Source organism: Rhinatrema bivittatum, chromosome 13 (assembly GCF_901001135.1).
Source record: "Rhinatrema bivittatum chromosome 13, aRhiBiv1.1, whole genome shotgun sequence".
Lineage (NCBI taxonomy): Eukaryota > Metazoa > Chordata > Amphibia > Gymnophiona > Rhinatrematidae > Rhinatrema > Rhinatrema bivittatum.
Genome location: NC_042627.1, coordinates 36,828,928 through 36,856,521, shown reverse-complemented (window position 1 = coordinate 36,856,521; position 27,594 = coordinate 36,828,928).

Below are 27,594 nucleotides of genomic sequence, written 5' to 3'. Positions count from 1 at the left end.
GTGGCTGATAGATCCTGATAGCTTGATTGCATCTGCAGCCAGCCCTCCCCCTGGGTGTCCAGCCTGCATTCCGCCTCTTCCACTCTCCTGCCGAGCTCAGAAGTCTCTGCTTGCATCCCTGCAATTAGTGAGGTAATCTCAGCTTTATACCCCTTAATATCTTGCCTGATCTCGACGAACCAGCTTCTGAGTTCTTCACGGTTTGGGAAATCAGATGCAGGGGCAGTCAGAGCAATCGCACCCTCCTCGCTCTCCATGCTTTCAGCACTCTGCTCCTCCGGGCCATTTTGTGGTTCCCTGCCTCGGAATCGCCGCTGCCTTTCATGTAAGAAACTTTTTTTAAGTCAGCTGTCTTTCTTTTTGCGGCCATTCCGCCAGCCTCAGGACTCCTTCCCCTCTCTGAATCGCGTGGTTGTCAGCGAAAACGAGCGGTTTTTAGCGATTTTTGTCAAGCTGAAACCCGCGGGGCTCACGGAGCACTAAATTTTCGCGGCTCCCATGAGGGGTGACGTCACTTCCTCATGTATGCGTATTTTCTACTTCTATAAAATACGCTGATAGAGGCTACACGCGTGCGTAGGCTAATTTTTATGTGCATACATTTTTGAAAGTTCACCTGAAAATGTTTAATGAAAAGAAGGTGGCTGGAGGTTGTGTTCATTTCATGTCCATCGGATCAACTTAGATCAGTAATGATACCCATTTGTGGGTCTGTGTCCTCCCATGGTTGGTTGTTATTCTTATCTTCTTTCTACCTGTTTTTGGGTGTTGAGGGTCGAGTGATCATAGTCCCATCACCGCAGTGGCAGTTGTTTGGCATTCTTTTCTGAAGCCCACAGTACCTTTTACTGGCACACCCCCATCAAGTCTGGCTGTGTTTAGCTTGCACGATCACACAAGTTCATGTTTTCCCACTAATGCTGGCTGCCTAGATTTAGGGAAATTTTCAATCAGAGGTGCCTTTTCGGCTGAAAAATTTCCTAAATTCGGGTGGTAAAAATTTGGCTGTGAAGTGTTTTGTTTTTTTTTAAATTGACCCCTTGACCTTTTTCCTTTTTTGATTCTTCTAGCTACCTGGTTTTTGACTCTTCACGGGGGGGGGGGGGGGGGGGGGGGGGGGGGGGGTGCTGGGTGAAATAGACCTTACTGCCATTAAGCAAAGGGTGACTAATCCGTTGTGCAGGTAGCATTGGAGTGTCACATTAGGGAAGGGCTGCAGTGAAGACAACAGCTATTAAAATAAACATTTAAACAACTGGCCAATAAGAAAATTCCAGAGGCTATTTATTAGTTGTAGAAAAATGTTTCCAAAGGCATCACACACCAAACCATTACAAATGGTACAAAACGCCTCCGCCCGTATACTCACCAACACCAGGAGAAGAGAACACATAACACCTATCTTGATGGACCTCCATTGGCTGCCCATCCACTTCAGAATAATCTACAAGGCCATTCTCACCATTTCAAAACATCCATCAATTAAGCCCCAATCGATCTCCATATTCCCCTCCGATTACACCATTCCACAAGACCGACAAGAGATGCTTACAAAGGATCACTTCAAGTACCTCCAGCCAAGACTACCAGACACATCACGCTTAGAGATCGGGCATTCTCCACAGCCGGTCCAACATTATGGAACTCCATTCCCCCGGATCTTAGAATGGAACCCAACATCTCAACATTCAAGAAAAGACTCAAAACGTGGCTGTTCACGCAGGCCTTTCCTAACTCCAACCCCATCTAACTCCCTTCATGCAACAAGCTCCGCTAGTATTAGCGTTAATAGCCACCTCTCACAATGTTATTTATACATATATATAACTTTCTAATCTTCATTTCCCTTCTCATTCCAAGTTATTGTTTTCCTTGTTATATGTAACTGCTTTTCTGCACTATTGTTTAAATGGTAAAGTTTATTATAATTTCACCCCTGTTTCTTGTGAACCAGCATGATGGGACCACCGTCTTGAATGTTGGTATATAAAAAAACTTAAATAAATAAAATAAATAAATAAATCCAGGTATCATATTCATTGGCCCTTTGGGACTGTTTGATAATGGAAGTAAATGCAAAGTAATTGGAAGAATAGTAATTGGAAACAACATTTGGTGCCTTGATTTTGAAGTAATTTGCAAAGGAGTTCAGCATTTGGAAATTGTAAGATCCTTCACCCGTACTTTTCATTTTCCATGTGTGAATGTCATGCGTTTCAGCAGCTTACTGGTGTTTCAGAGAGATGGAAATCTTCCAACAGACATTTTCTATAGAGGAAACTTAGCTACAGGCTGAAACTATGAAATAAAAATCTAATTAGCCAGGGTGAGGGGGGCACATTGATTTGTGGTAGGGCAGTTAATGTTTTAAAGCTCTTCCTAATCTCTTAGCAGCACCAAGGCAGCTCATTGTCTGTGGCTATCAAAGTTCAGCATGTCTCGCCTGTTATTAAGGCTGGAAAATTCCATCTCCAGAGCAAGATGAGAAGAGTTTAATATTTTGGAATCATGTTTGAAATATAATTGTGTGAAGGCAGACATCTACTCTGAAAATTGTCAAAGAAATCAGTTCTCCAGTGGAATTTGTATGTACAGACTTTTAAACAGGAAAGATTTCTATCCCGAAAGAGGCATATTTGAATGTGGATCACTTACTATTTTAACTTTTAAATTTCAATTCCGTCTTCACTTATAGCACAGACTGCTAAAACTTTACAGTTACCTGCCACGTGTAAAACAGTGGAGAACTGTGTCACAGTATGTAACCTCTCTACAGAATTCAGCAGATTTTTGGTTGTTGGGGCTATAAGACAGGATTTTTGGTTGTTGGGGCTATAAGACAGGATTTGTCCAAGATGTAGAGTTCCATGACTGCTTCACCTATCCCTCTAGGGTACAGCACACATATAACATACAAATATACAGGCCGATACAGTACAGTGAGCTCCGGTGGATCGCACTGTTAACCCACGTTTGGTCGTGCGTTTTCGACGCGCTAGCTTTCGCCCGCTCTCCTGCGATTTTTACTGTATAGGCCTGATAGTATTGCATGGTTCAGGGTTAACCAATGCTGTCCTTTAAAGTCCTCAAAAATGATGTATCCAGGGTAACTAGCTATGCAAATTAACAATGTTGCTCTTTAAATTTGTCCCTTTTTATACAATATCTATCTATCTATCTATCTATCTATCTAAAATCTTGGAAAATGGTGTTCTTAAGTAGTAATGACCTCATACTGGGCGTCATCGTAAATACTATTGCATACTTTAAACTCTGCCATTCTTTATAATCATAGGTCATGCATATTTTTTACATTTTTCTTATTGCTTTTCTTTTATGTGCGCAATCCAAGTTAATAAAGTATAATGTGCAAAAAGATTTTTCTCTCGTTATTCTCAAAAATTATTCATTATTCTCACAAATAATATTCCTCTATTGGAAAACAATCTTCAACATAATTCACTTCTAGATGACAAATAACCACTTAACTTGTATTTTGACATAGGAAGCAACTCAATTCCTGTTATTTTGAGAAGTAAATCAGTGAATGATCTCCGCCCAAGTTCCGACGAGGCTTCATATATTAAATGCCCGACACGGTCCGTGTTTTGGATGAATTCCTTCTTCATGGGGAAAGTTGATTATCTACAAACATACTGCAACAATTCACCATAATTAATTTAAATGTCTCATATTCTACATAAAGCAGATAGGAAAAGGAACTTACTGGCGTGTGTTTGTTCAGCTCTTGTCTTCCATTTTTTTCTTTTACCGATCATATCCACTGGAAACCAGCCTAAGACCGCCATTTTTAAAGGTCCACTAACCAATCATGCAGAGACACGTATTAAATAATGGAATTCCATTCGATAGCCAAGTTTAAACCTTCTGGATATACGATCTTTAATCTGTAAATCCATTGTTGCTCTTTTAAATTCAGTAGAAATAGTAGATCTCCCCCCCTTTTGTTAATGACAACCTTATCAATAACCCTCCACTTCAGATCCACAAAATTAGAATATTGAATGCAATGAGTAACTATTGGGGCTTGTAATTTAGCAGTAGTTAGACAGCTACGGTGTTCGGTTAATTGTGTACGGATCGGACGTTTAGTCCTGCCTATATAGTATTTGTCACAAGGGCAAATCATATAGCTGACATACGCAGTGGTACAGTTTGAATGAAATTTAGCTGTATAAGAATTACCAGCATGATCGTTCCATACAGGTCCTGATACAGTTTGAGCACACATTGAACATTTATGACAAGGCCAGTAGCCTATCAGAAAATTTGCTTCAGAAATAACTTCTGTTAGTAAAAAGGAATGAACTAATAAATCACGGAGGTTCTTACCCCGACTGTAGGCTATCACAGGCAGATCTTTAAATTTGGGGTGAACTGTCAGTATATGCCAATATTGATGGATTAGTGCAGCTACCTGAGCTGCCCTACAGGAATACCGTAATGTGCATACAAGGGGGACCGGCACGATCTATCTATCTACATAAGAACATAAGACATGCTATACTGGGCCAGACCAAGGGTCCATCAAGCCCAGTATACTGTTTCCAACAGTGGCCAATCCAAGACACAAGACCTGGCAAGTACCTAAACATTAGATAGATCACAAGCTACTATTGCTTGTTAATTACTGTCATAGCAGTTTATGGATTTATCCTCTAGGAACTTATCCAAACCTTTTTTAAACCCAGTTACACTAACTGCTGTAACCACATCCTCTGGCAATGAATTCCAGAGCTTAACTATGTGGTGAGTGAAAAAGAATTTCTTCGATTTGTTTTAAATGTGCTCCTTGCTAACTTCATGGAGTGCCCCCTGGTCCTTCTATTATTTGAGAGAGTAAATAACCAATTTACGTTAACTTGTTCAAGTCCTTTCATGATTTTGTACACTTCTATCATATCCCCCCTCAGTTGTCTCTTTTCCAAACTGAACAGCCCTAACTTCTTTAACCTTTCCTTAGGGCAGCCGTTCCATGCCCTTATTATTTTGGTCCCCCTTCTCTGCACTTTCTCCAGTGAAGCTATATCCTTTTTGAGATGCGGTGACCAGAACTGCACACAGTATTCAAGGTGCGGTCTCACCATGGAGTGATTCAGAGGCATTATGACATCCTCCATTTTATTTTCCATTCCCTTCTTAATAATTCCTAACATTCTGTTTGCTTTTTTGATCACGATAGCACAGTGGGCTGACAATTTCAATGTATTATCTATCCATCCTGATGCCTAGATCTCTTTTCCAGATGGTAACTCCTAAGATAGAATCTAACATTGTGTAACTACAGCAAGGGTTATTTTTCCCTATATGCATCACTTTACACTTGTCCACATTAAATTTCATATGCCATTTGGAAGCCCAATCTTCCAGTCTCACAAGATCCTCCTGCAATTCATCACAATCCGCTTGAGATTTTGTGTCATCTGCAAATTTGATCACCTCACTCGTTGTACCCCTTTCCAGATCGTTTATAAATATATTAAAAAGCACTGGTCCAAGTACAGATCCCTGAGGCACTGCACTGTTTACCTTTTTGTGCTGTGAAAACAGACCATTTAATCTTACTCTGTTTCCTGTCTTTTAACCAACTGCAATCCACAAAAGAACATCACCTTCTTAGAAGGCTCTCATATGGGACTTTGTTGAATGCCTTCTGAAAATCCAAATATACCACATCTACTGGTTCACCTGCATCCACATGTTTATTCACCCCCTTCAAAAAAATGTAGATTTGTGAGGCAAGACTTCCCTTGGGTAAATCCATGTTGGCTGTGACCCATTAAACCTTTCTATCTAAATATTTTGTGATTTTATTTTTTATAACATGCATGTCTATTGTGAATATTTTTAAATTTGCTTGTAGCCCTCAAGAATCAGAGCTTCGCTATACCCTTTGCTGTATATATGTGCTTTGTGTATTTTTTTTTAGCATCAGGAAAAGACATAGCATCATACTTTTAAGGTGAAATATGTAATCATATGTGTTTAGAGCCTAGAAAAGTGAAGTATGTTCAGTCTTTTCCAGGTGCTGAAAAAAGCACATATACTACAGCAAAAGGCAGCTATGATCTTTGAGGGCCACATGTGAAAGTGACATTTTGCTTCAGTTATGGCACCAGCTGACCAGCATACAGGGTGTTGACATGAGCCCTGGAGAGAATGCATCTTACTCTTGTGAGAGGCTGGTGTTTCTAATGAGGTAGATTGAAAAGACAAGGAAATGGTAGAAAGAGGAGAGGGTACATTTATTTATTTTGTTTTAAAATTCTTATATTTCGCCTATATTGAGACTAATCATTCTAAACTGTCTTTGCATAATCCATGTAACCTCTTTCAAATGACCATGCTGTGCAAGGAGATACACTGTGTGTGATTAGTTAACGAGGAACTTTAAGCTCACACTTCAAGATGTTGGTTTCTTGTCCACTTTGCCCAAAGTGCTTACCTAGATGGATAATAGGCAGGTTGTGAGCTGCTTTTCTTGAAGGGGGCCTTTCTGCTGCTTCTGGGAACATCTGTTTTTTTGATGCAACAACGGAACAATGAGATCAACTGCTGCTTTGCTTCTGTTGGGTCAAAGTGGATGCTAGCTGCAGGAGCAAGAGCCTTTCTCAAAGTCTAGTAACTTACTTGACTCTAAAAGTTACTGTCCACTGTCACCATTAATGGACAGGCAAGAAAAAAGCACGTAAACCATGCTGAATTTTTAGCATAAGTGGCACCTTTTTTTTAAACTTTTTATTTTAGTCATCCATATAATAATATACAGAATGACACAAGGGACATCCAATACAATCACCAAAATAAAAACAAAAATTACCAAAGCACAAAAATACATAACCTCCCCATATTATAGTAGGGACCTTATTAAAAGATGGTAGAGCAACAATCCCCCATTACAATGTAACCCCAGTTTCCACCCCCCCCCCCCCCGAGTCAGTCTGCACTGGGTCCATTATTCATCTGTCCCAATAGGGCTTCCATAGCAAGCCATATCCAGCAGACTTACTCCTCAAACCAAAGGTTATTTTTTTCAAGAGTTGCAATTTCTGCCATAATCCCCTTCCAGTGGCTATGAGTGGCACTCCTAATAATATAATTGTAATGACACCAGCAAATATTTACATAATTAAGTGGGTTGAAAACAGACCAGAAGTCTATTGAGTCTATTGAGTCCAATCCTATTGAGTCCAAGTCTATTGAGTCTATTGAGTCCAATCTTCTAAATGCTCAACATCTATTTCTGTGTGGTAATACAAAAGAAGACGAAAAATGACACAGTGAAAAGATTGTGGTTTCCTTATTAAGAAGATGGCAATTAGTTTAAGACCTTGGATTAACTATTTACCCTTGAGACTGGAGTTGGGAGTAGGATGGAAAGTTGTAAACTGAGCGAGGAGCTGGCTGAGTAACAGAACACAGTGCTAATAGTATTCTTGGTTGCATAAGTAGCAGTAGCATCATCAGAAAAAAGGAGGTAATATTGCTCTTCTCTAGTGAGACCCACCTCAAGGGAATATACAGTTCTGAAGGCTGAACCTTCACAAGGACACTGAGAAGAAGGAACTGGTTTAGAGATGGGCTAACATGATGCAGGACCAATAGCTCAAAGCCTGCAAAGTTAGGTTTAAGACACTCAAAATGTGTTCACTCGAGTAATGAAAGAAAAGGGGACATATATAACAGAAACAGTCAAATATTTGACAGACTTCAGTAAATTAGAGGAAGTTGAAATTTTTCATAGAAAAGGAATTCCAAAGATGAAGCATCATGATATGAACTTGGAGGGAGGAAGATTCAAAGAAAATACAAGAGAATACTTTTTACTGAGAGGGTGATAGATGCCTGGAATAACTTACCAACACATTGTAATGCAGTACTGTGAGTGAAGCATTCTTGGGAAAAATATAGAGGATAGTGGTCACAACAGGACTGGGACGTTGCAGTATTGTAGGCAGCCAGATATTCACTTTCAAGAGCAAAAGCAAGGGGAGAGGCAGGATTTTGAAAATCCTCTCGCCTGCTTGCCTGGGGTGAGTGTATTTTCTTGGATCATTTTTAGTCCCAGTTGGGACTCAGGATGAGTCGTTGGATCTGATTGGGGCTTGGGGTGGGGGTGGGCGGTGATGCCTTTGACTATTATTAGAGCCTGGGAGGAGATATCTTTGGGCTGATGTGAACCTAGGAAGACAGGGAGAGGACTTCAGTGTGGAAAGAGAAGTAGAGAAGGAAAATGAGAGGTCTGGGAAAAAGGAGAGTGGAGAAGGGAGAGAGGAGAGTGAGAGGGCTGGGGTCTGGAAGCAGAGAGGACTGTATCTGATTGGGGGCTGAGAGTGAGAGTAATGCACAGGGATGGAGTGAGGGATTATGCACTCGCCAGGGAAGAACACTCACCATGCATTTCCATTGCCCTCTCCAGAATAAATTATTAGGGGATGGAATCAGAGGCAGACATGCATGGCTTGTAAGTCTTGGACGAATTGTAGGAACTTGGGTGAGATGGAACAAGGGGTAAAGGAAGCTTGACTTAACAGGTCATGGGGTAGCTGGGTTAGGACCAGTTTATTTAAAAAAAAAATGTATACCGCACCATCTAAAATTCTCAGAGCTGTAATTAAAGAGAAAAATCTCGTTTTGTTTGCTTTTGATTGAGCACCAAATTTTTATTCACATCATAGAGGTTTACAGAAGAAAATCATAATCCTACAGAAGAAACCAGCAGGCTACAATCCAGGTCATTGTACTGTCCAGCAAGATCGAAGGGACCTAGGTGATGGGATATTCATGCAACAGCATCACTAGTTTTGGTAGCTGTTATAGTGTTGGATTAATTGTGAGAGCTTGTATGCTTATTCACCCAGGTTAGTAGAGAACCAAAGAGAAAGGCAATAAATACTTTGCTGGGGAGCGGTATCCTACAGTCAAGCTTCTATGGCTGGCAGCTGGGATATATCCTTAGCATTCTAGACCAGAATACCTGGGCAGGCTGGAATGGGCCAATTGGTTTTTAATCTGCTGTCATCTGCTATATTACTGCAACTCATTAGATATGGCAGTTTATAAAACTGAAATGATAAATAAATGTTACTATGAGTCTAACCATATCAACATACTCAACAATTTTTATCTCCAGAATCAAGTCTATTTTTCTTTCTTGAAATTATCTGTTGCTGAATCCATAGCTGTTTATTATTTTAGCCTTTTGCTAATGCTATTTATCTATTTATTTATTTTCCACTAATCCAAAATAATTTGTTCTAGATGGAGTGAATAAAATGCATAAAAAATGTCATACAAAACCTGACATAGCAACATAAATAGGCAGTTTAACTATTAACAAAATTTGCACATCTATATCAATAAAAATGTAAATGTTCATTTGTTCAAAATCTTAAATCTCCGAAAGTTCTTCATCGATTGCTTTGAAATTTTGACACAACATTGCATTCCAATACGTGCGTGTTTTTATTTACCTATATCATATAGATGTCACACCTGTGACAGGTAAAAACATGCTTTTTGGGAAAATCAGCGCCATCTGTTGGACGTAAAAGCAACACACGCTATCAACTAGATAAATGAGGCTTGACCGACGTGCCACAAATGCGCAGTAGAGAGCAGCTTTTCTGTGCATGCGTGGCACAAAGAACTCGGCCCGAAGTGCTGCGAGAGAGCATGTCGGTCAGAGCAGCGGACACGGCGTTTTGTGGCAGTGGCGGCGGTATGTGAGCATCGGTCAGGCCAGCAATAGAGAGCGGCTGATGCGGCATGGAGGAGCAGCAGCGGTGAAAGCTGAGCGACGGGCGGGCAAGCAATGAGCACGGTGGTGAGGCGCATGCGAGATCACCGCTCCAAGAAAAGGCTCCTCAGACATGTTAACAGCTTGAGCCTGGCCCTCCGTTGCGGGGGAAGGGGGGAGGGAGTAGGGACGGGACAGACTCAGGCTGTTAACATGCTGCAGTTCTGTCAGCAAATGCCTCCTCCTTTAGCCTGGTCCCTCCCAGCCGGCCCTGTGTAGAAGAGAAAAAGAGGGAGTGGAGGAGGGGAGTGACTGAGGAAAGGGGAGGGAGAATGAGGGGGGAGGTGAGAGTGAGGGAAGGGGAGGGAAAATGAGGGGGGAGGTGAGAGTGAGGGGAGGGAGTGGGAGGGAAAATGAGGGGGGAGGTGAGAGTGAGGGAAGGGGAGGGAGTGGGATGGAGAATGAGGGGGAGGTGAGGGGAGGGAGGTGAGAGTGAGGGGAGGGAGTTTGAGTTGGGGCAGGGGAGGGAAGGGGGGTGAGTGACTGAGGGGGAGGAGGATGAGTGACTGAGGTGAATGAGCGAGGGGGAGTGAGGGAACAGAAGTGTAGATGGGTGCAATGTCCGAAAACAGACCGAACATTTTTTTTAATGTAGCCCGATTGACCGCAAATGTGAGGTAGAGAGCAGCTCTACCGCGCATGTGCGGACCATAGAGCTCTCTGCTTCGTGCTGGGTGTCACGGAGGGGAGGAGGAAAGGGCAGACGAGTTGCTGCTCCGAGAAAAGGCTCAGCCCATTCCTCTGCCACCGGGGAAGGGGGAGGGAGTAGGGTCTGCCGGACAGTTACACACAGGAGGAGGAAAGGGTAAAAGAGTCCGTCCACCGCCGGGGAAGGGGGGGAGGGAGTTGGGACGGTCGGAGCAGAGCTAATGCGCATTGTGAAATTAAACCAGACTGAGCCACGGCAACGCGCTCCGAGAAACTGCTCAGCCCGTTCCTCCACTGCTGGGAAAGGGGGGAGGGAGTAGGGACTGCCGGACAGTTACACACAGGAGGAGGAAAGGGTAAAAGAGTCGCCGAGCCAGTCCGTCCACCGCCGGGGAAGGGGGGGAGGGAGTTGGGATGGCCGGAGCAGAGCTAATGCGCATTGTGAAATTAAACCAGACTGAGCCACGGCAACGCGTGGCCGGGTACAGCTAGTACTCTAATAAATAAAACATCAAAACAACCAAACTAAAAGAATGGCTTAAATGACAGATCTCATTGTCCTATCTTGTGTATATAAGCATACAGCCCAAACAGACCGTATAAGATATCTATCCACCCCATATCCCTGAGTGAGCAAAAAGGCATTTACATGCTTCCTAAAGGTTAAGTAGTCTGCCTCTTCTTGTAGCTGAAGTGAAAGGGAGGTCCACAAATTGGGATTTGCTTTGGAGAATGTCCAATTGCGCGTTTCAGCTAAAGGTGCTTCCTTAAGTGTAGGGATGGCCAAGAGTTATTTCCCTAAAAAGCTGAAAAGTCTGTTTCTCTTAACCTTAGAGGATGTCTGTTGTTCCTGGGGTGAAATGATGGTTTCCAGATCCCAGTGGGGTGTATTGATATGTTGGCACAACATGTTTAACCCCCAATCAAACATCCTGTTAATAAGGAATACAGAATAACCTCAATAATGTTTAACATGTGTAAGCCTTCTTGTGCAAGGCCATAAATAGGAATTGCTGACAGGAATAGCCCCCTCAAGATGCAAAGTCTTTTGGGGGTGGAAAAATGACTGAAATGCAAGCACAGGAAGGCCACTATCCTATTCTCCAGGTTGGTGGGAAGCGAGAGAGAAAGAAGAAAAGAGGAGTGGTGATCAGAGGGGAGGATCAGGGTGGGGGAGAGAGGAGTAAGGAATCATATTCATGCTTGTCCCTGGCACTGGCACTAAAATGCCTAGTTATGCCTCTACTCATATATCCTTCTTTCACAGTGACCCTTTTTATATACTTTCTGCACTCTTTAAATGTGGCCTGATGAGGGCTTTTTATAGCAGAAGGATAACACCTTTATCCCTTGCTTCTGTAGTTCTTTTAATGTACACAAGTAAGTTCTGTGTTATCAGCTGCGATCAGCCAGCATGTCCTGGTCTTTTTCCTGGTTAGTAATAATACATAAGAACATAAGATATGCTATACTGGGTCAGACCAAGGGTCCATCAAACCCAGTATCCTGTTTCCATCAGTGGCTAATCCAAGACACAAGTACCTGGCAAGTACCCAAACATTAAATAAATCTCAAGCTACTATTTCTTATTAATTAATAGCAGTTTATGGATTTTTCCTTTAGGAACTTATCCAAACCTTTTTTAAACCCAGTTCACTAACTGCTGTAACCACATCCTCTGGCAATGAAGTCCAGAGCTTGGAGTGAAAAAGAATTTTCATCGATTTGTTTTAAATGAGCTATTTGCTATCTTCATGGAGTGCCCCCTAGTCCTCCTATTATCTGAGACAGTAAATAACCAATTTACATTAACTTGTTCAAGTCCTTTCATGATTTTGCAGACTTCTCCAAAGTGAACAGCCCGAGCTTCCTTAGCCTTTCCACATTCAGCAACCTTATAATGCACCTTATAATTTTGGTCGCCTTTCTCTGCACTTTCTCCAGTGCAACTATATCTTTTTTGAGATGCGGTGACCAGAATTGCACACACTATTCAAGATGCAGTCTCACCATGGAGCGATACAGAGGCATTATGACATCCATCGTTTTATTTGCCATTCCCTTCCTAATTATTCCTAACATTCTGTTTGCTTTTTTGATTGACACAGCACACTGAGCTGACTATTTCAATGTATTATTTACTATGAAGCCTAGATCTCTTTCCTGGGTAGTAACTCCTAATATAGTACCTAACATTAGGTAACTACAGCAAGGGTTATTTTTCCCTTATATGCATCACTTTGCACTTGTCCATCTTAAATTTCATCTGCCATTTCGAAGCCCAGTCTTTCAGTCTCGCAAGGTCCTCCTGCAATTTATCACAATCTGCTTGAGATTTAACTTGTGTCATCTGCAAATTTGATCACATCACTCATTATACCCCTTTCCAGATCATTTATAAATATATTAAAAAGCACTGGTCCAAGTATAGATCACCCTTGCTGTAGTTACCCAATGTTAGGTACTATATTAGGAGTTACTACCCAGGAAAGAGATCTAGGCTTCATAGTAAATAATACATTGAAATAGTCAGCTCAGTGTGCTGTGTCAATCAAAAAAGCAAACATCTAATGGTCCAAACGATTCCCTCACAGGCTTTCTGCTCCAGATATATTTTTAAAAGTTTTTATTGTGAGGTTTTGCCTCTATGGCCAATTTCTTTTCAAATTCTCTTTAGCCTGTCTTACCAATATCTTATATTTAACTTGCCAATGCTTATGCTTTCTCCTATTTTCTTCTGATGGATCCTTCTTCCAATATTTGAATGAAGATCTTTTGGCTAAAATAGCCTCTTTCACCTTTCAACTTTGTTCAAAGTACATTGCATCTGCCAATTCATGTGCCTGACATTTTTGTTCATTTTAAAGACCATGTTCAAATTTTGTTCAAAATTAGAGTGTAACACATGGGAAAGGGCTATAGGTAGAATTGCTGGTAAAATTTTGAAATAACACTTTTTTGCCCCTGTGTTTAATTTCCTGCAAATTATGGCAGGGAAACATATTTTCTGTGACAGATTGTTGTACACACGCTGTTTGTTGAAAAAACCAGTGACCTGCCTCTTCTGATGCAGGACATCTGTAAAACATATCTTTATGAACTCTGTGAATATTATTGTTTCAGGGATTGAACAAACCACTTTGGATATTAGAAATACTTTCTGCCTTGTTTAAGAGCTTACTTCTGAATTTTGGAATACAACATAAACATTTATGACTGCTGCACCACTGTTTGTTTTACTATAGGGAAAAAAAATTGTGCAAGCAAACAAAAATTTGTGCTGAAAGCACTATGGGATATTTGCTTGATTATTGTATTTAAGGCTTCCCAAGCAAATGCTCCCCCAGTGCATTTTTGCAGAGGTTTCTTCTTACAGAACTTTTTGTGTGGAATTAAAACCTGAGGGCATACAGTGTGCAGGCTTTTTGCCTTATTCGTCTGCCTCTTTTCGCTCATTTTCCAAGGGTAATTGTACCCTATTGTGTCAGATGGAAAATGGCAATATTGCTGTATTCTTTTGTTCCCATCACTGGTAAAATATTAAGTAACAGTATTCTAAGCAGCGAACCCTGGGGGTTGGCGCCCCAACCCGTGCAATATTAAAACTGAATGAAAATGATGCATCCACTTATCTTAGCTTTTGTCATTGCTGGATGACATGGCACAACTTACATTGAATTAAGGTCGTATCACTTACTTCTAGTTGGTAATTTTACACTGATAATATTGATAATTATCTGCAAGAACTGAAATTACGGCAGCACTAAAACTGCAACATGAAAACCAAAATGCAAACTGTAAATCACTGAGTTATAATGAAAAAATGAAACAAACGAAAGCAGAAGATGAATCCATGTGGCAAACAGCCAAACTAGAAGAAAGAGAGGCCCATTCAACAGAAAAAAATCCTATAAAGTGGTGCTCCACAGAATGGGAACAAAAAAACCCGACTGGTTTTAATTCTATGCCAATAAAGCTGTAGTTATCAATCATGACTTCCTGGTGAAATTATTGGCAGGTGAATTTAGATGCAAGTTCAAATCCCCCCTGCAATGATCTTAGCCATGCAATTCTGTCTCCCTCTGTACAGTTTACCCAGCTTTATCTTGGTAAGAATAATAATCTTGATAATATTGTGCCTTCTCACCTTCTTGGAAGTTTTTATGAAAGAGGTCTGCCAGAAACATACTGTGAAGTTTTCTATCCCAGAGGTGACTGTATTTGTTCTTCTGAACTACTGAATTTGAAATGTGCATTGAGATCCAGTTTAAATGAAAGATGCCAAAAGAATCCAAGGTATTGTAGATATATATATATATATATATATATATATAGTATCCTGTTTTTGAACGAATCCTGGTGTCCACCCTTCCCTAGATGCTTTGATTATGATCCTGTGTGGCAGCTGTGCTGGAATGAGGCCCTTTAATTGGCATAGGCTATTGAATGTTAAGTAGGACAGATTACTATCATTTTCTTTCTGTCAGTTATACAGTTATGTGTAAGGTTAACAATGCAATCTTTTACGCTGCTGCAGTAGCTTTTTTTGGAAATTAAGTGCTTTTAAGAATTTAAATTAAGTATTTGCGAAGACCTGGAGAATTTTTCTGAGATTAAATCACTTTAAGATGACAGAAAATATACAGTGTATGATACGAGCAGACAACGAAATAATGATCTCTGTTTCTGATTTGTGGTGGAAATGTGAACTCCAGAGCTTTATGTTTCCTTTCCCTGCATGAGCTACGCTAGAATGCACCGGCGGGTGGTGGGGAGGATGGGGAGGAGCAATGCCTGTGCTTGGGTTCCTCCAGAAGCATGCACTTTTTATTTTCAACAATAGTTTGTTGAAGGAATGAGCTGTGGTGGGATGTGATAGGCTTGAGTTGGGTATTTAATCTATCAGATAAACATGCGCAAATGCACGTCCAAAACTCCTTTTGCAATAACTGGTGAATTTTCAAAGCCCGAGTGCACGCAGATATGCGCATGGCTAGGCCCTGTGCGCACTGAGCACATTTTAGAAATGACCCGGCCACGTGCGTATCTCCCAGTATATGCAGAAGTGCCGGGCCATTCAAAAGGCGTGGGGCAGGGGTCGGGGCAGGCTGGGGGTGTGGCAGGGTCTGGCGAGGACAGCGCCATTTTGTGCTGTCCCAGGGAAGTGTGTGCCGGCAACTGGCCATCGCGCACAACTTACTTCTGCTCCTTAGAGCAAATAAGTTGTGCACCAAAAAAATTTAAAGGAGTTAGGGTGGGTTTAGGGGTTGGGGAGGAGAGGGGAAAAGGTAGGAAGGGTAGTTAGAGGGATAGAGAAGTTCCTTCCCAGTCAGCTCCTTAATTGGTGCGGACTGGGAGGGAACTGGAAAAGGCCTACTTGCGTCGCCGCGCGTTTTTTAAAAATCCCTCCCTTGCTCGTGCGAGAGGCCACCCGCCCGTACAGGCGCTTGCGGTTAGTAAATTCCAGCGTGCATGTGCGCGCAGGAATCAAATTTTATAACACGCACGCGTCGCATGCTTTTCTGTTCCTTTTTTTTCAGTTCCTCTGAGTTAATATCATGGCGATATTAAGTTGGAGGAACAGAAAAAAGGAGTAAGAAGAAAAAAAAATGTCACCAGTGCTCAGGTTAGGAAAACGGATGCTTAATTTTACAAGTGTGTTTTCCTACCCTGTGCACAGCTCAATTAACAAGTGTCCATTTTCCTAACCCTCATGGACAGCCACCTCTCCTGGGCGCCTGCTGCCGAAGAGGCGCTAGGGGCTCCCAATTTCCTCTAGTTCCTCCTGTTTACTGCGGCAGCCCATTTAAATATTACATCGGGCGCCCCGGAGAGGTGCATCAGCACTCATTAGGAGAGCAGGCGCTCAATCATGAGTGCCCATTTTCTGCTCACCGATATTACATCGGCCTGACTGTGCATTGCAGCTTTGATCAGCAGCAGGAGAAGCAGGGGAGCACCCTCCATCCGCTGTAGCACATCTTTGAGAACGCTCAGGGAGAGGAAAGAATGCACACTACAGTCAGTTCTCAAACAGGTAACTAACTTTGGACACAAAATACATTTTTTTTTTCGCAGAAATATTGCTTTCTAGTGGAAATCTGGGAAGCATTTGAAAACAAAAAAAATCTATACCTTTTTAAAGGAATACTTTCTACTCTCTCAGTCAGCCATAATATGGCTTCAGCATGGAAAGTACTCCCTTTTCTGGAAAGAATGTTATAGATTAAAATGAAGACATTTTATTTTTGAATGCAATATAATTAAAAACTAAACAAAACGAAACCTTAAAATATCTGACATATGTATGGGTTAAGTGCTTACAGCTTAAAGAAACTTACAGCTCGATCCAGTAAAGTCCGTGGGAGAGCGGACTAACGCCCGCTCTCCCGGCGCGCGCACCGGCCCCTCGCCGGTGCGCGCGATCCAGTATTTAAATTAGGCGACGCGGTGCAAACGAGGAAAAAGAGGCGCTAGGGACACTAGCGCGTCCCTAGCGCCTCCTTTTGGCCTGGAGCGGCGGCTGTCAGCGGGTTTGACAGCCGACGCTCAATTTTGCCGGCGTCGGTTCTCGAGCCCGCTGACAGCCACGGGCTCGGAAACCGGACGCCGGCAAAATTGAGCGTCCGGTTTTCGGCCCGACAGCCGCGGGCCGAATTCAAAATTTTTTATTTTTTTTTTACTTTTTTTTTACTTTTGGGGACCTCCAACTTTAATATCGCTATGATATTAAGTCGGAGGGTGCACAGAAAAGCAGTTTTACTGCTTTTCTGTGCACTTCCCTGGCGCCGGAAGAAATTAGCGCCGACCTTTGGGCGGCGCTAATTTCTTAGAGTAAAATGTGCGGCTTGGCTGCACATTTTACTTACTGGATCGCTCAGGAATACCTAATAGGGCCATCAACATGCATTTGCATGTTGAGGGCGCTATTAGGTGCCGCGGGTGGGCCGCGTGTTTTCCTCCCCTTACTGAATAAGGGGTAAGGGAAAACACGCGTCCAGAGCAGGGTGACAGTGCGCTCCGACGGAGCACACTTTACTGGATCGACCTGTTAGTGATAAATCTGAGGCGTAGCATATAAGGGTAGAAGGATAGTATGACAGGGCGGTGGGATGAGGAGAGGGAAGTGAGCTAACGATAGGACTTTCCCCACTAGGCTGCTTCTGTAGCTAAGCAGTGGAGTCCCTGGTGTAAGGTCCTTAGATCCTCAGCTGTGAATGCTGCGGTGAGAATGGAATGTTCGCATGATCTATAGGGGTGACCATAGAGTGCAAATAACATTGGCTTGCTGTATAAATTGTGTAAGTGTTGTTGATGCTGGGGACAGCAGGAGCTCAGTAATGTGCTACCCATTTCTTATCAAGGGCTCTCATCAGCCCGCTCTACACTGTTTTTGTTTTCACAGAGTAATTTAACACGAGGCTCCTGGGAACCCCCTCCAACTCACCATTACTGCAGCCTCCGTGAATGAGCTGCGAATAGCACTGACTAGACAACATGCAGAAGACGTGGGCTCCTTAAAGTAGGAAGTCTGCCTACAAATGTTGACTTGCCTGCTGGTTTTGCTGGTTGAATCTTGTCATAGCACTGTATGATTTGCAGATATAATTGACCAGAGAAGAATTCTCAAAAGAATCTGGCAGAATCAGAAACTTCAAAAATTCTCAATCAAATTAACTGTATGTGGGACTGAAGTTTCTGGGGTGGCTGCCAGAATCAGTTGCACCTTCAGAAGCTCTTTGTTATGATACCTACAGCAGTCTGAGTTACTGAAGCATATTATCAGGGCCACTAGAAATCCACATACATACTAGTGATGTGCATTCATTTTTTCCAAATTAAGCAATTTCAATGAAATTGCCTAATTTGGTATGGTTCGGGGGAACCGAAAAACGAAAGAAATTTTTAGCGCACACTAACACGAAAATCGGGGCCCCCGAAACCCCCCCTCCCCCGAACCATGGGAAATACGAAATTTCCCGCGGGGGGCCCTGAAACAAAGTCTGAGACGATAAGGCTTAATTGGTGAATGTTGCAGAATTAAGAGTCAACAAATAAGATGACATGGACTAACAATACATTGTTATCGAGAGTTATCCTGTTTTCAGCATGTCACTGCAAGATTGATGTTTTCCCATGGAATTCTGTGTAAAATTATGAGTAAAGTATTAGAGTTATCGTGTTAGTTCACTTGTCAAGCTCCTCCCCCATCCCGTCCTTTTACTGAGCTGTAATTGTAATGTAACCTGCAACTTCCTGAAATATGCAGACAACCTCCTGTCTAGCTGACTGTACTACATAAGAACATAAGAAATTGCCATGCCGGGTCAGACCAGGGGTCCATCAAGCCCAGCATCCTGTTTCCAACAGAGGCCAAACCAGGCCACAAGAACCTGGCAATTATCCAAACACTAAGAAGATCCCTGTACCTGCCATTTCTTCACTGACCTGATGAAGGGGGGGGTGGGGGAGTAACTCTTAAAAGCAGTCACAGATGTATTCAGTCAGTCTAGTAAAAGAATATCACCTATCACCTGTTGACCCCTATTTCTCTCTGATTCCATCCCAGATTGGACAGTGGTCACCATGGATTCCAGCCTCTCTGGTTGGGGAGCGGTTTGCTAGCGGACGTCCGTGCAGGGCAGCTGGTCCTCACAGGAGGCTCAGTGGTCTATCAATCAGTTGGAGACCAGAGCGGTGAGATTAGCACTGCAGGCCTTCCTGCCTATCATCCATGGCAAGTCGGTACGCGTTCTGTCCGACAATGCGACCACGGTGGCATACATCAACTGACAGGGGGGAACCAGAAGTCAACCAGTAGCATTGAAAAGTCATGGGATGGAAGGGATTGTCCTCTCGTGGATTACAAACTGGTTAAAAGACAGGAAACAGAGAGTAGGATTAAATGGTCAATTTTCTCAGTGGAAAAGGGTAAACAGTGGAGTGCCTCAGGGATCTGTACTTGGACCGGTGCATTTCAATATATATATATAAATGATCTGGAAAGGAATATGACGAGTGAGGTTATCAAATTTGCGGATGATACAAAATTATTCAGAGTAGTTAAATCACAAGCAGACTGTGATACATTACAGGAGGACCTTGCAAGATTGGAAGATTGGGCATCCAAATGGCAGATGAAATTTAATGTGGACAAGTGCAAGGTGTTGCATATAGGGAAAAATAACCATTGCTGTAGTTACACGATGTTAGGTTCTATATTAGGAGCTACCACCCAGGGAAAAGATCTAGGCATCATAGTGGATAGTACTTTAAAATCGTTGGCTCCGTGTGCTGCAGCAGTCAAAAAAGCAAACAGAATGTTAGGAATTATTAGGAAGGAAATGGTTAATAAAACGGAAAATGTCATAATGCCTCTATATTGCTCCATGGTGAGACCACACCTTGAATACTGTGTACAATTCTGGTCACCACATCTCAAAAAATATATAGTTGCGATGGAGAAGGTACAGAGAAGGGCAACCAAAATGATAAGGGGATGGAACAGCTCCCCTATGAGGAAAGGCTGACGAGGTTAGGGCTGTTCAGCTTGGAGAAGAGACGGCTGAGGTGGGTAATGATAGAGGTCTTTAAGATCATGAGAGGTCTTGAACAAGTAGATGTGACTCGGTTATTTACACTTTCGAATAATAGAAGGACAATGGGGTATTCCATGAAGTTAGCAAGTAGCACATTTAAGACTAATCGGAGAAAATTCTTTTTCACTCAACGTTCAATTAAGCTCTGGAATTTGTTGCCAGAGGATGTGGTTAGTGCAGTTAGTGTAGCTGGGTTCAAAACATGTTTGGATAAGTTCTTGGAGAAGTCCATTAACGGCTATTAATCAAGGTTACTTAGGGAATATCAACTGCTATTAATTGCATCAGTAGCATGGGATCTTCTCAGTGTTTGGATAATTGCCAGGTTCTTGTGGTCTGGTTTGGCCTCTGTTGGAAACAGGATGCTGGGTTTGATGGACCCTTGGTCTGACCCAGCATGGCAATTTCTTATGTTCTTATGTTCTTATGTAAATGTATGTTCAGTGTTGATCCCTGTGCATACTTTAAACTGCATACACGGTGAGCAATTTTCAGATAGCCCTTTTACAGAGGTAAATAATCATTTGGCTTTTGAAAATGGCTTTTGAAAATTGCCTTCTAAAAGTAATTAGTAATATCATAGTAAATTCTTCAGGTAATTACTTTTAGTTGGTCTGATCTTTAGTAGCCAATGCTACAGGATTTATAGAGTTGGAAAAGTGGACCCTTGGGCCGAGATGAGGTTCCCTTGAGCTGATGAATCTGTATGCTGCACTGGAAGTGGAGAAGAAAGAACCATCCCCAGATGAGGAAGAACCAAAACATGCAAACCTCAAAGCTGTGGGCTCAACAACCAATGCACCTAGGAGGCAGGAGGGTAGTGGTGGTTGGTGACTTGTTTCTGAGGGGCATGGAGGCATCCATTTGCTGAACAGACATGTTGTCTTGGGGCGTGTGCTGTCCGCTGGGTGCAAAATCCAAGACATAATGGAGAGACTGCTGAAAATCCTCAAGCCTATTGACAACTATCTAATGCTGCTCATGTTGTCACAAATGATACTGCTAGGTGTCATCAGATTGCATCAAAAGGGGATTGCCCTTGGAGGTCCTTGTCATCGGAAGGCAGTTCTGGGAGAGAAGACCCAACTGGACCTTCACCTGTACCAGCCTTCGTTCCCCGCAGGTTGAGCTCTTGGGTACCGAGGCTGGCAGGACTTAGGCGCGGGTCTCCCAAGCGTGGAGCCAGAAGATGAAGACAGAGGCAGCGTCAGGCGAACCAGGGGTCAAGGCAGGCGGCTGAGGAGAAGGACCAGGAACAGGCTGGAGGTCGGGGCTGGCAGCAATCAGCAGAGTCGAATACCAGGCGAAGAGTCAGGGCTGGCAGAGATCAAGCGGAGTCGAATTACCAGGCAAGGAGTTAAGGCCAAGGAACCAATCCGAAGGGAAGAGGAGCAAGGCAGGAACCAGAGGCAAGGATTGGGAGCGCTGGAACCAGGAGTCAGGAACAAGGCAAGGCAGAGTCAGGGATGCAGGGATCAATAATGCAGACAACTCACACTCTCTGAAGAGCAGGACCCATTTCTGAGGCAAAGTGGAAGCAGCAAGGTAGGGTTTAAATACCCACCTAGCCTGACGTCATCACTCTGGGCTGTGGGGAACTTTCCCATCGCTGGCCATTTTATCCTTATGGCACCTAGGGAGACAGCCATGAGGTCCTGGTGTCGGCAGCATTTGGGGCGCTGCAAGAGCAGGCCGCAGGTGAAGTCGGTGGGGAGCGGCAACGGAGAGAGCTGAGCCGGGCCTCCAGCCGGCGCAGGTGAGGGGACCTGGTTGTAGGCCCGTGAGGCCGGGGATCCTAGCATATAGAGTGCACACCGTATAGAAACAAAAACACATTTTATAAACTAAATAATAGTGTATAATAGTATCTATTAGTGACCTTAGACAAATAGGTGCAAAATTAACCAGGAACAAAATTACAAGAATTACTATTTCTACTGCTGTCCAGACAGATGTCCTGATCCACAAAAAGGAACCAGTTCAGTGTGAAAGATGTCTGCAGATTGACTCCCTCAGGAAAGAGGTGAGAGAATACGGAGAGAAGGTGGCAAAACTGAGAAGCATCTGGGAGAATGAGGACTACATCGATGAAATGCTTATCAAGGCATCTAAATGGGAAAACTGAAGTAGAAAGGAAGGTGAAAATAGACTACAAGATGACAGCTGGATCCAGATTACTACAGCCACTAGACCCTACACCCTGACTCCAATTTCCCTTGAGCTGATGAATCTGTATGCTGCACTGGAAGTGGAGAAGAAAGAACCATCCCCAGATGAGGAAGAACCAAAACATGCAAACCTCAAAGCTGTGGGCTCAACAACCAATGCACCTAGGAGGCAGGAGGGTAGTGGTGGTTGGTGACTTGTTTCTGAGGGGCATGGAGGCATCCATTTGCTGAACAGACATGTTGTCTTGGGGCGTGTGCTGTCCGCTGGGTGCAAAATCCAAGACATAATGGAGAGACTGCTGAAAATCCTCAAGCCTATTGACAACTATCTAATGCTGCTCATGTTGTCACAAATGATACTGCTAGGTGTCATCAGATTGCATCAAAAGTGATTCATGGTTCCGGGAGAGAGGGTAACGTAGATAAGTGCACTGGTATTATTCTCACCCATCCTTCCAGTTAAGGATAAAGGTCCAGGCAGGGAAGTTTGCATTCTGTAAATGAATGATTGGCTGCGTAGATGGTGCTGATGAGAGCATTTTGGCTTCCTGGACTATAGGATGATGTTTCAAGGATTGCAGAGCAGAGATGGGATCCACCTGTCGAAGAAACGAAGTAGCATTTTCCAGCACAGACTAGTAAACCCACTGAGGAAGGCTTTAAATTAGATCATTAGGGATGGGTAAACAAAGCTCTAAGGTAAGCGAAAGTCCTCAGATAAGTAAACCATTAAATTCTATGAATGTAATGCACAGTGAAAATGTAATCTCCAGATGTAAAACAAGTGGTGAAAGGTAAATACAGTACCTGTAGGACACTATCAACCATGTTTTGCTGAATCAAAGGCTTTGTTATTTCACTACTGGGACATTAGTCTGCCGCTTGCACGAGGTGAGCGCAAACCAAGCCCCATCTTGAAGAAGTAAGAAAAAAATAATTTATTGATGTCATGTAAAAAGAAAGGTAACAGCCTCCTCCTCCATAAAATCAGCTCGGTGCCTGTGCAACTATACAGGAAAAAGGGCGAGTTTGCTGTGTCTTTGTGAAAAACAGAAGTGGTGTGAAATTTTGCAGTGCAAAAGTGCTGTGTAAATGTTTACTTCGTAAGTAGTTTTGGATATTTCCAACAATAATGATGTACTTTATCAAGTCATGCAAATTTCCAGATTTTTATGCTTTCATTTGTTGGAGAATGCAGATGGTTTCTTTGGATTTGAGTGGACCCTGCACATGAAATAATGTCCTTGATAAAGAAAGCCCTACAACTGATTGCCAGTCATTTTCAGTTGCTATAGAGATTCCACAGATTAAGGGTCAGTCTGCTCTTGAAGTCATGTAGTGAATAGTTCTGAAAGCCTGTGTTTGGAGCTTCAGAATCAGGCCTTTCTAGAATGGGAAATTCAGTATAGCAGAGGGATATAGCAATGCCAGAAAAGAGAAAAATGTAGTTACTGGACACCATAATATGCACCAAGAACCCAGTTCTGTGCATAGTATCCTCCAGGCGACAAATTTGTTTTTCTGCCTTTGTTTGTGTAGACAGTTCCCCAGTGAACTATTGCTCATATCTTAAAAATTTGCAGAAACGATGACAACTCTCCAGTGTTCAGATCTGCTGCATGAAAAAAGCAAAAAACAACTGTTCACAGCTTGCATCTTGACAGCTCTTTTCTACAGCATGTGTTATATTCCTGACTTGGAAGGGTGAAGGACTGTTAAAACAAGTACAATATATATATTAAAAAATAATCCAAAGAAATTGAATAGTTAATAAATGCAAATAAAATTAAGCCAGTAGATTTAATGTGTATCTCAGCTAGAAAGTAGCAATTAAGTTCCTCTAGCTTAATAACAGAAAGCCAATTATAATATTTGATGTCAGAAAAGTCTTCTTGGATATGGAAATCAGTTTTGTTCATTTGACATCAGTGGTATGATACCTGGTGGCTACTGGTATATGAGTGACATATAAGCAGGAGCTTAACAGTATTTATTGCTGATTTTGAAAGAACTATTATTGATTTTTGTCATCATGAAATGTGAGCTGGATTCTTTAAGGAGTTGACTATAATTAGAACTTCCTCAGAATTGTTTACTTATCTTCTCTATTAATGCTGGATTCCACATTTGGGGGCTTATGTTAACAAGCGTGCTAAAATTGGAGTGTCTGATTTCAGCACATTTTAGGGATGTACAGTTGTGAGCTTTACTGTGCGGTTCAAAGTTTGAGCTGTGCCATTATGAAGAGGGAATCCAAGCCAGTTGGAGATAAGGGACTTTGCTCCTGCTGGCTCAGCTTGTGGTTGGGGATGTAGAAGCATCAGAAGATTATGGGGATATCAGAGAGGGATGAAGCAGGAAGGGTCATTGGGGAGGGGGGGGGGGGATGATTTATGCCTGAGAATAATTAGAAGAGATATGGGGAGAGATCAGGGGGATTGGGGAGAGATTGGGAATGGAGGTCCTGTAGTTAAATGTTAGTATGCTGATTTAGACAATCAACTGAGTCTGTCTAAAAGGAGATAGCTGCACCTGTTTAAAGGATGATAAATGCCCCATGACAAATTTACGGCAAATTAGTTATTACCATAGAAATGAGTAATGAGAATGGGTGGCTACACTAAAAGTATGACATCGGTGGTTTCCCACAGATGGTAGCTCCTTTATACCATGTTATACATAACACCCATGTTAGTAAGCAGACCTCTTGTTTTCATGATCTTTTTACATCTAACTTGCCAGTGCTAAAGGGGTGATCCTGGAAACTATGGACCAGTGAGCCTGACGTCGGTGCTGGGCAAAATGATAGAAGCTATTCTTAAAAATAAAATTACTGTCCACATAGATAGATATCGTTAATGGGTGAGAGTCAACATGTTTTTGTAAAGGGAAGTCTTCCCTTACCAATTTATTAGATGTTTTTGAAGTGTAAATAAATATGCAGATAAAGGTGAGCCGGTTGATATAGTGTAATTGGATTTTTAGAAGACATTTGACAAAGGACCTCATGAGAGACTCCTCAGGAAGCTGGAATGTCATTGGATTGGAGGCAGTGACCTACTGTGGATTGGTAACTGGATAAAAGACAAGAAACAGAGGGTAGGACAAAATGATCAGTTTTGGAAATGGAGAAAGGTCATTAGTGGAATGCCTCTGGGGTCCGTACTAGGCTATTGAACATATTCATAAATGATCCGGACAAAGGAACAGTGAGTGATGTGATCAAAATTTGCAGATGATACAAAATTGTTCTGAGTCATTAAAACATCAGCAAATTATGAAGAACTGCAGAAGGACCTTGTGAGAACAGGAGGCTGGGCATCTAAATGGTAGATGCAATTTAATATGGGCAAGTGCATAGTAATGCATGTTGGGAAAAATTATCCCAACTACAGGTACATGATGCTTGGTTACGTACTAGGAGTCACTACCCAGGAAAAGGACCACGGAGTCCTCATGGACAATATCTTGAAATCTTTGGCTTAGTGTACAGTGGTGGTGAACAAAAAGACAAATAGAATGTTAGGAATTATTTGGCAAGGAATAGTTTGTTCTCTATCACAGTGCCTTCTAATAGATCCATAGTATGACTGCACCTTGAATATTGTGTGCAGTTTTGATTGCCACATCTCAAAAAGACATAATGGACACAGAAATAGTACAACAATGATAATGGGGTTGGAAAAGTTCTCATGGAGAAAGACTAAACAGATTAGGACTCTTTAGCTTGGAAAAGAGATTACTGAGAGGGGATTTGATTGAGATTTATAAAATTATGAGTGGAATGGAGTGGCTAAATAGGGATTGGTTATTACTCTTTCAGATAACACTAGGACTAGGGGACACTCCATGAAACTAGCAAACAGATTTAAAACAAATTATAGGGAGTATTTTTTCACTTAGTGCCCTATAAAGCTATGGAATCTGTTGCCAGAAAATATGGTCAAAGTGACTAACATACGGGCCGATACAGTACAGTGTGCCCGCTCTCCTGCGACTTTTACTGAATCGGCCTGATAGTGAAGTTCAAAAGAGCATTGGACAAGTTCCTGAAGGAAAAATCCATAAATAGTTATTAGCCAGGTAGGCTTGGGAAAGTCAACGCTTATCCTTGGGAGTGAGATACAAGAAACAGATCAACTATTGAGGAACTGCTGGGTACTTGTTACCTGGACTGGCCACTGTCGGACACAGGATGCTGGGCTCGATGGATCTTGGTCTGACCCAGCATGGCATTTCTTATTTTGATCATATCTATCATTCATATCCTCCATTAAGGTGAATGAGCTGAAACATGGTAGCGTGTCAAAGGAAAAAGAAATGGATAAGGCACCGCAGTGTGAATTATCTGTTTTGTTCTAAATTTTTTAACCTTTGTACTTTGTGACTTGTAAAGATTGCATGCTTGCTTGTTTGAGAGATCATATTTTGACTTATTTGTCTTCCCAGTCCCCCTACCCATGGGTTATGTAGCCTGATTGTTGCTGGCAAGGTTCCAAACCCCTCCTGGGTTACTAGGTACGGAGATGTCAATGGTCGAACAGATGATGTAGTGTAATGTTTGACCGGCTGTGGGATGGCCCCGCGACTGGCTGCACTCACCCCAAGGCGCTGCAGCCCAAGCAGTGGCAGAGATGATGCCATGTCCTCCTCTTGACGCCAGCTTCACCGATGCTGCAGAAGTCCTTGAGGTGGGAACCTGAGCAGCTCAGAGATGACATGAGCGCTGTGCACCCAGCTGACGACTTCACAACAGGTCTCCTGCCATGCCTTGCCAGCAGTACGTGTTGCTTTCCTGTCCCTCTTCCTTGCTTGCTCCAGCCTTGCTTCTTGTCCTTGCTTTGCTCTTTCCAGCTTCCTCCTTTACTACCCCTTCGGTTCCTCACCTGTCCTCTTCTCCAGCTTCTTGCCTTGTCTCCAGTTTTGCCTTTTGCTCTAGTTCCTGCTCTCCTCGCCTCTGTCTCCCCCTTCTCTCACTGCTTTTGGATACGACCTCTGCCTGGATACCGATGCTGCCTGATTTCCGCCAGCCCTGTCCTCTGCCTGGATAATGACACTTCCTGATCTCTGCCTGCTCCAACCTCTGCCTGGATAATGTTGCTGCCTGATCTTCTGCCCCAGCCTTGCCTGGACTCTCATGCTACTTACCTTTTGTCTGCCCTGATCCTGGCTTTCTCTTTGACTCCATCTGACCACTCCTTGGGGGACCATTGCATAAGTTCTGTCAGCTCCAGAATCCAAGGGCCCAACCTGCGGAGGAAGGGGTTGGTATAGATGAAGGTCTGTCTGGTCCCCAGTTTGAGTGTGTCTACCTATTGTTGGCATGGACGCAGCTGGTTTGCCTGGTCAACTGTGCCAC